Below are 10,125 nucleotides of genomic sequence, written 5' to 3' on the forward strand. Positions count from 1 at the left end.
ATTGATGAAGACGAACATCTCGCCAAGGCCATCCCCACACCCCCACTTCTTGCCTTCAAACAACCGCACAACCTCAAACAGGCCATTGTCCGCAGCAAACTACCCAGCCTTCAGGAGAACAGTGACCACGACACCACACAACCCTGCCACAGCAACCTCTGCAAGACGTGCCGGATCATCGACACAGATGCCATCATCTCACGTGAGAACACCATCCACCAGGTACACGGTACATACTCTTGCAACTCGGCCAACGTTGTCTACCTGATACGCTGCAAGAAAGGATGTCCCGAGGCATGGTACATTGGGGAAACCATGCAGACGCTACGACAACGGATGAATGAACACCGCTCGACAATCACCAGGCAAGACTGTTCTCTTCCTGTTGGGGAGCACTTCAGCGGTCACGGGCATTCGGCCTCTGATATTCGGGTAAGCGTTCTCCAAGGCGGCCTTCGCGACACACGACAGCGCAGAGTCGCTGAGCAGAAACTGATAGCCAAGTTCCGCACACACGAGGACGGCCTCAACCGGGATATTGGGTTCATGTCCCACTATTTGTAACCCCCACAGAGTTTCACTGGCTGTCTTGTCTGGAGACAATACACATCTTTTTAGCCTGTCTTGATGCTCTCTCCACTCATGTTGTTTTGTTTCTTAAAGACTTGATTAGTTGTAAGTATTCGCATTCCAACCATTATTCATGTAAATTGAGTTTGTGTCTTTATATGCTCTGTTTGTGAACAGAGTTCCCACTCACCTGAAGAAGGGGCTTGCAGCTCCGAAAGCTTGTGTGGCTTTTGCTACCAAATAAACCTGTTGGACTTTAACCTGGTGTTGTTAAACTTCTTACTGTGTTCACTGGTAGAACACAGTAAGAAGTCTCACAACACCAGGTTAAAGTCCAACAGGGTTATTTGGTAGCAAATACCATAAGCTTTCAGAGCGCTGCTCCTTCGTCAGATGGAGTGGAAATGTGCTCTCAAACAGGGCACAGAGACACAAAATCAAGTTACAGAATACTGATTAGGATGCGAATCTCTACAACCAACCAGGTCTTAAAGATACAGACAATGTGAGTGGAGGGAGCATTAAGCACAGGTTAAAGAGATGTGTATTGTCTCCAGACAGAACAGCCAGTGAGATTCTGCAAGCCCAGGAGGCAAGCTGTGGGGGTTACTGATAATGTGACATAAATCCAACATCCCGGTTTAGGCCGTCCTCATGTGTGCGGAACTTGGCTCTCAGTTTCTGCTCGACAATCACCAGGCAAGACTGTTCTCTTCCTGTGGGGGAGCACTTCAGCGGTCACGGGCATTCAGCCTTGGATCTTCGAGTAAGCGTTCTCCAAGGCGGCCTTCACAACACACGACAGCGCAGAGTCACTGAGCAGAAACTGACAGCCAAGTTCCGCACACATGAGGACGGCCTAAACCGGGATGTTGGATTTATGTCACACTCTCAGTAACCCCCACAGCTTGCCCCCTGGACTTGCAGAATCTCACTGGCTGTCCTGTCTGGAGACAATACACATCTCTTTAACCTGTGCTTAATGCTCCCTCCACTCACATTGTCTGTACCTTTAAGATCTGGCTGGTTGTAGGGATTCGCATTCTAATCAGTATTCTGTAACTTGATTTCTGTCTCTGTGCCCTGTTTGAGAGCACATTTCCACTCCATCTGACGAAGGAGCAGCGCTCCGAAAGCTTATGGTATTTGCTACCAAATAAACCTGTTGGACTTTAACCTGGTGTTGTGAGACTTCTTACTGTGTTCACCCCAGTCCAACGCCGGCATCTCCACATCTTCACTGGTAGAACCAGAGACCATTGAGCCCCCACCGGGAGGTTGAGGGCAAGGGGTGGTTCCTCTTCGGCACTGCCCACTGGTCAATCTGACACTGCCCACTGGGCATCCTGGCACTGCCCACTGGGCATCCTGGCACTGCCCACCTAGCATCCTTGCATGGCCAACCTGGCATACTGGCACTGCCAGCCAGGCACCCTGGCACAGTCCACCGGACACCCTGGCACTGACCACTGGGCACCCTGGCACTGCCCACCAGGCACCCTGGCACTGCCAGCCTGGCTCACTGACACTGCGCACAGGGCACTCTGGCACTGCCTACCAGGCAATTGCAACACTGCCCATTGGGCACTCTGGCACTGCCAGCCTGGCACCTTGGCAGTGCCCATTCACCTTACTGGGCACACTGGCACTGCCCACTGGCACCCTGGCACTGCCCACTGGGCATCCTGGCACAGCCCACCTAGCATCCTTGCATGGCCAGCCTGGCACACTGGCACTGCCAGCCAAGCACCCTGGCATGGTCCACTGGACACCCTGGCACTGACCACCCTGGCACTGCCTGCCTGGCACCTTGGCACTGCCTGCCTGGCACCCTGGCACTGCCAGCCTGGCACACTGACGCGACACACAGGGCACCCTGGCACTGCCAGCCTGGCACACTGACGCGACACACAGGGCACCCTGGCACTGACCACCCTGGCACTGCCTGCCTGGCACCTTGGCACTGCCAGCCAAGCACCCTGGCATGGTCCACTGGACACCCTGGCACTGACCACCCTGGCACTGCCTGCCTGGCACCTTGGCACTGCCTGCCTGGCACCCTGGCACTGCCAGCCTGGCACACTGACGCGACACACAGGGCACTCTGGCACTGCCTACTGGGCAATTGCAACACTGCCCATTGGGCACTCTGGCACTGCCAGCCTGGCACCTTGGCAGTGCCCATTCACCTTACTGGGCATCCTGACACTGCCCATCAGGCATCCTGGTGCTGCCCACCGGGCACCCTGGCACTGCCCATTGGGCATTCTGGCACTGCCCACCGGGCATCTTTGCACTGCCAGCCTAGCATCTGGGATTGCCAGCCTGGCATCCTGGCACTGCCAACAAGGCACCCTTGGACTGCCCACCGGGCACCCTGGCACTGCCAGCCAGGCATCCTGGCGCTGCCCTTCTGACACCCCGGCACTGCCAGCCCGGCACTGTGGCGCTGCGCATAGGGCACTCTGGGCACCCACAGCACTGCCCACTGGGCACCCTGGAGCTGCCAGTCTGGCACGCTGGCAGTGCCCACCCACCCGACGGGTGGAAATCACATTGAGGGCTTTATTATTGCGCAAGAGTGCAGTAGACGTGACTGATGGCCTCGCCGGAAAGACGGATCGGAAACATTCCCGTTTTCCCGACCGTCCTGGACCTTTCTTGGTGAGATCGCTCCCATTGCGTCCCGATCGGAGGATCCTTCTGGGCTGATCACGTCGTGTGAGTCATCAAGGCCCAGCTTAGGATGTCTCTCTCATGCCTGCAACTCATTCCCATCCTTAAACACCTTTGTCACGGGACAAGCTGTGACCTCTCCAGCTCTGATCACACTTAATGCCACCTCACCGCAGGCGATTAGCAAATCCTGGTCCCTGAGTTCCACAGTGACAGGCAACCAGTCCCATGATTCAGAACCTGATACACCCACAGGGAAAGCAGCTGCCATCAGAGGCATCTTGCCTCACTAATCCACAGATCCCTGAAGGCGGCAGAGTACGTGAATAAGGCATCATAGAATCCCAACAGTGCAGAAGGAGACTATTTGGCCCATCGGGTTCTGCACCGTCCATAATCCCACCCAGCCCCGCAACCCCATGCATTTACCTTAGTCAGTTCCCTGACACTAAGGGGCAATTTAGCATGGCCAATCCACCTAACCCGCACATCTTTGGACACCAAGGGGCAATTTAGCATGGCCAATCCACCAAACCCACACATCTTTGGACACTAAGGGGCGATTTAGCATGGCCAATCCACCTAACCCGCACATCTTTGGACACCAAGGGGCAATTTAGCATGGCCAATCCACCTAACCTGCATATCTTTGGACACCAAGGGGCAATTTAGCATGGCCAATCCACCCAACCCACACATCTTTGGACTGTGGGAGGAAACCAGAGCGCCCGGAGGAAACCCACGCAGACACGGGGAGAACATGCTGACTCCGCACAGACAGTGACCCCGAGCCGGGAATCGAACCCGGGTCCCTGGCGCCGTGAGGCAACAGTGCTAACCCACTCTGCCACCGTGAATCTCCTCTGTTTGAGATCTCCTCAGCAATTCCCCCCTCACCACCACCGGTGATGAGCATGACCTGCGATGGTTGATTGAGGGTGGACTGTTCCCGCATTGGGGTGAGGGGGTGGCAGAGACTGTGATGGGGGCAGGTGCCCCAATGTTGGCACAAGTGGTGGGGGTGGGAAGAATAACCCTGAATCTTGTGTGGTGTGAGGGGGTGGCCTTATCTTTGCGTGGTCAGCAGGGTGAGGGTTGGGTACCACTTTGCATGCAAGGTTTGGGGGCACTCTGCCAGAGTCTCAATGGCCTCGGCTGGACTGCTAACTTAACTTTGGCATCAGGTGCCCGTTATAGAAACTAGAAGCAGGAGGAGGCCATTCGGCCCTTCCAGCCTGCCCCGCCATTCATTTTGATCATGGCTGATCATCTAATTCAATATCCTGATTCCCCCTTCCCCCCATATCCCTTCCTCCCTTTAGCCCCAAGAGCGATATCTAATTTCTTCTTGAAATCACACAACGTTTTGGCCTCAACTACTTTCTGTGGGAGTGAATTCCACACATTCACCACCCTCTGGGTGAAGAAATTCCTCCTCACCTCAGTCCTAAAAGGTTTACCCCCTTATCCTCAAACTATGACCCCCTAGTTCTGGATTCCCCCACCATCGGGAACATTCTTTCTGAATCCACCCTGTCTAATCCTGTTAGAATTTTATAAGTTCCTATGAGATCTCCTCTCACTCTTCGAAACTCCAATGAATATAATCCTGACCAACTTAATCTCTCATATTGAAGGGACGAAGTAGAATTGGTCGAGAGCTTCAAGTTTCTAGGTGTCCAGATCACCAACAACCTGTCCTGGTCCCCCCCATGCCGATACTATAGTTAGGAAAGCCCCACCAACGCCTCTACTTTCTCAGAAGACGAAGGAAATTTGGCATGTCAGCTACAACTCTCACCAACTTTTACAGATGCTCCATAGAAAGCATTCTTTCTGGTTGTATCACAGCTTGGTATGGGTTCCTGCTCTGCCCAAGACTGCAAGAAACTGTAAACGGTTGTGAATGTAGCCCAATCCATGACGCAAACCAACCTCCCATCCATTGGCTCTGTCTACACTTCCCGCTGCCTCGGGAAAAGCAGTCGGCACAATTACGCACCCCGGACATTCTCTCTTCCACCTTCTTCCGTTGGGAAAAAGATACAAAAGTCTGTGGTCACGTACCAACCGACTCAAGAACAGCTTCTTCCCTGCTGCCGTCAGATTTTTGAATGGACCTACCTCATATTAAGTTGATCTTTCTCTACACCCTAGCTGTGACTGTAACACTACATTCTGCACTCTCTCATTTCCTTCTCTATAAATGGTATGCTTTGTCTGTACAGTGCGCAAGAAACAATACTTTTCACTGTATCCCAATACATGTGACAATAATAAATAAAATAAAATCAAAAACCTAAGCCCCCTAGTCCTTGACTCTTCCACCCTGGGGAAAAAGCTTCTGACTATCCACTCTGTCCGTGCTCCTCATAATAGGGGCGGCATGATAGCACAGTGGTTAGCACTGCTGCTTCACAGCTCCAGGGACCTGGGTTCGATTCCCGGCTTGGGTCACTGTCTGTGTGGAGTTTGCACATTCTCCCCGTGTCTGCGTGGGTTTCCTCCGGGTGCTCCGGTTTCCTCCCACAGTCCAAAGATATGCGGGTTAGGTTAATTGGCCATGCTAAATTGCCCCTTAGTGTCCCGGGATGCATAGGTTAGAGGGATTAGCAAGTAAATATATGGGAATATGGGGATAGGGCCTGGGTGGGATTGTGGTCGGTGCAGACTCGATGGGCCGAATGGCCTCTTTCTGCACTGTAGGGTTTCTATGATTCATTCTTCTATGAATCTTGTAGACTTCTATCAGGTCGCCACTCAACCTCCGTCGTCCCAATGAGAACAAACCGAGTTTCTTCAACCTCTCCTCATAGCTAATGCCCTCCAGACCAGGTAACATCCTGGTAAACCTCTTCTGTACCCTCTCCAAAGCCGCCACATCCTTCTGATAGTGGGGCGACCAGAATTGAACACTATATTCCAAATGAGGCCTAACTAAGGTTCTGTATAGCTGCAGCATGACTTGCCAATTTTTATAATCTATCTGGAGTAGAATAGTCAAGTACTCGGGGACATGGGTTTAAGGTGCATGGGGAGAAGTTTAGAGGAGATGTGCGAGGTAAGTGTTTTACACAGAGGGGGGGTGAATGTCTGGAACGCGCTGCCCGGGGAGGTGGTGGGAGCGGGTACAATAGCAACATTTAAGGGGCATCTGGATGAATACATGAATAGGATGGGAATGGAAGGATACGGGCTCTGTAAGTACGTACGGTTTTAGTCTAGGCAGGCATCGTGATCAGCGCAGGCTTGGAGGGCCGAAGAGCCTGTTCCTGTGCTGTACTGTTCTTTGCTCTTTTGTTGCAGGCCCCGTCATGCCAGGACAGTGGGCGCCAGGGAAGAGAAGACAGGGGAAAGCTATGCCCCCTCCGAATTCCTTTTGACTGGAGATCTGAGAGAGCTGGAGGGAAACATGTCGGTTTTCAGTCAGAAAGTGACTCTGCCATTTTCTTTTGGAGATCTCCGCCCAGTGAATGAGGCACCCACCTCTCAGGCCCCCGCCCCCCTCCCTGTGCCCGCCCTCCGTTCTACTCTGCAGTCAGGACTGGAGAGAATTTGAGTGGGGTGGATCGGTTGATATCTTGCAAGCCAACGAGACATTTTGCCCAGTGGTGGGGGGGGCGGGGGGGGGGGGGCGGCACAGGTGGCACAGTGGGTTGGCACTGCTGCCTCACAGCGCCAGGGAGCCAGGTTCGATTCCCGGCTTGGGTCACTGTCTGTCTGGTGCAGAGTCCGCATGTTCTCCCCGTCTCTGCGTGGGTTTCCTCCGGTTTCCTCCCACGGTCCAAAAGGTGTTCAGGTTAGGGTGCGTTAGCCGTGCTAAATTCTCCCTCAGTGTTACCCGAACAGGCGCCGGGGTGTACCGACTCGGGGATTTTCACAGTTAATGCAAGCCTGCTTGTGACACGAATAAATAAACTTTTTTTTAAAAATGGGGAGGTCTTGACCTAGTGGTATTGTCACCGGGCTAATAATTCAGAGACTCGGGGTAATGTTAGGACGGCACGGAGGCACAGTGGTTAGCGCTGCTGCCTCACAACGCCAACGATCCGGGTCACTGTCTGTCTGTGTGGAGTCTGCACATTCTCCCCGTGTCTGCGTGGGTTTCCTCCGGGTGCTCCGGTTTCCTCCCACACTCCAAAGAAGTGCGGGTTAGGTTGATTGGCCGTGCTAAAATTGCTTCTTAGTGTCAGGGGATTGGCAGGGTAAATATGTGGGGTTATGGGAATAGGCTGGGATTGTGGTCGGTGCAGACTCGATGGGCCGAATGGCCTCCTTCTTCACTGTAGGGACTCTACGCCTCCCCTCACCCTTCATAGTGTGACCCGAGCACGTTTCTCTCTCTCTCTGTCCCTCACGCTCTCTCAAGGCCTCCGAGTGTTCCTCTGTTTCTCTTAGTGTACAGTTTGTCTCTCTCTCTCCCTCACACATTCTTACCCTGTCTTTCCCTTTCTCAGTCTCATTCATGGCCTGTAGATGTTGCTGGCTGGGTCGGTGGATCTGCCCGTCCCCAATTGCCCTGAGAGTCTCACTTGGGCATTTTAGAGTCACCCACATTGCTGTGGCTCTGGGGTCACATGTAGGCCAGACCGGGTAAGGACAGCAGATTTCCGACCCGAAAGGGACAAGAGTGAACTAAATTGTTTTTTTAAGACAATCATTTCAACATCATCATTCGACTTTTCATAGAATCATAGAATCTCTACAATGTAGAAAGAGGCCATTCAGCCCATCGAGTCTGCACCGAATCTCTGACACAGCATTTTTCCCAAGCCTTGTGCCCATAACCCCACAGACTTATCCAGCACATCTTTGGACACTAAGGGGCAATTTAGCATGGCCAATCCCCCTAACCTACACATCTTTGGACACTAAGGGGCAATTTAGCATGGCCAATCCCCCTAACCTACACATCTTTGGACACTAAGGGGCAATTTAGCATGGCCAATCCCCCTAACCTACACATCTTTGGACACTAAGGGGCAATTTAGCATGGCCAATCCCCCTAACCTACACATCTTTGGACACTAAGGGGCAATTTAGCATGGCCAATCCACCTAACCTACACATCTTTGGACACTAAGGGGCAATTTAGCATGGCCAATCCCCCTAACCTACACATCTTTGGACACTAAGGGGCAATTTAGCATGGCCAATCCACCTAATCCACACATCTTTGGACACTAAGGGGCAATTTAGCATGGCCAATCCACCTAACCTGCACATCTTTGGACAATAAGGGACAATTTATCATGGCCAATCCACCTAACCTGCACATCTTTGGGCACTAAGGGATAGTTTAGCATGGCCAATCCACCTCTCCTGCACATCCTTGGATACTAAGGGACAATTTAGCACGGCCAATCCACCTAACCTGCACATCTTTGGGCACTAAGGGGCAATTTAGCATGGCCAATCCACCTAGCCTATGCATCTTTTGACACCAAGGGACAATTTAGAATGGCCAATCCACCTAACTTGCACATCTTTGGACACTAAGGGGCAATTTAGCATGGCCAATCCCCCTAACCTGCACATCTTTGGACACTAAGGGGCAATTTAGCATGGCCAATCCACCTAACCTGCACATCTTTGGACACTGAGGGGCAATTTAGCACGGCCAATCCACCTAACCTACACATCTTTGGACGCTAAGGGACAATTTAGCATGGCCAATCACCTAATCTGTACAGGTTTGGACACTAAGGGGCAATTTACCATGGCCAATCCACCTAACCTGCACATCCTTGGACACTAAGGGGCAGTTTAGCATGGCCAATCCACCTAACCTGCACATCCTTGGACACTAAGGGGCAGTTTAGCATGGCCAATCCACCTAACCCGCACATCCTTGGACACGAAGGGGCAGTTTAGCATGGCCAGTCCACCTAACCTGCACATCCTTGGACACTAAGGGGCAGTTTAGCATGGCCAATCCACCTAACCTGCACATCTTTGGACACTAAGAGGCAGTTTAGCATGGCCAATCCACCTAACCTGCACATCCTTGGACACTAAGGGGCAGTTTAGCATGGCCAATCCACCTAACCTGCACATCCTTGGACACTAAGGGGCAATTTAGCATGGCCAATCCCCCTAACCTGCACATCTTTGGACACTAAGGGGCAATTTAGCATGGCCAATCCCCCTAACCTGCACATCTTTGGACACTAAGGAGCAATTTAGCATGGCCAATCCACCTAACCTGCACATCCCTTTGGACAATGATAAACTGGAAAGAGTGCAGAGAAGATTTAGCAGGATGTTGCCAGGACTAGCGGGCCTGAGTTATAGGGAGTGGTTGCCTGGGCTAAGACTTTATTCCTTGGGATATTAGAGAATGAGGGGTGATCTTCCTGAGATGTGTAAAATCATGACGTGTATGGATAGGATATACACACACAGTCTTCTTCCCAGGATAGGGGGAATTGAAAACTAGAGGGCATAGGTTAAAGGTGAGAGGGGAAAGATTTCTCAAAGACTGAGGGGTAGCTTCTTCACACAGAGGGTGGTGTGTGGATACGATGAGCGAAGAGAAAGTGGTTGGGGCGGGTACAACGGCAACATTTAAAAAGCTTTTGGATCAGGACAAGGATGGGAAAAGATTAGAGGGATATGGGCCAAACGCGGGCAATTGGGACGAGCTGGGAGATTGCCATGGTCAGCATAGACTGGTTGGGCCGAAGGGCCTGTTTCCATGCTGTATGACCCTATGACCTCACCCTCTCTCTTTCTCGATATCTCTCTCTCTTTCTATCTCTCTCTCTCTCTCTCCTCGTGTGTCACAAGGTCCTTATCGCTCCAGTGTTCGCTGCCAGTCGGTAAATATCCCTCTGACGCAATCTCAGAAAGTTGTGAGTTTCCACGTGCTGCCTCAGA

At 52.3% G+C, this 10,125-nt stretch overlaps 1 protein-coding gene across 3 annotated transcripts in view; it reads right to left on the reverse strand.

Moving 5' to 3' along the window:
- Positions 1-10,125, reverse strand: part of LOC144481683 (putative G-protein coupled receptor 139) — a 57,052-nt gene extending 46,927 nt beyond the window's left edge. The window contains exons 1-2 of one of the 3 annotated variants that reach the window (XM_078200818.1): positions 9,969-10,125; positions 6,459-6,646 (exon numbers count right to left, since the gene is read on the reverse strand). The gene's annotated coding sequence lies outside the window, so the exon portion shown is untranslated. Of the gene's footprint in view, positions 1-6,458; positions 6,734-9,968 lie in introns of those variants that run through there. The other 2 variants (XM_078200820.1, XM_078200819.1) reach the window with 2 other exon arrangements.

Source organism: Mustelus asterias, chromosome 31 (assembly GCF_964213995.1).
Source record: "Mustelus asterias chromosome 31, sMusAst1.hap1.1, whole genome shotgun sequence".
Classification (NCBI taxonomy): Eukaryota; Metazoa; Chordata; class Chondrichthyes; order Carcharhiniformes; family Triakidae; genus Mustelus; species Mustelus asterias.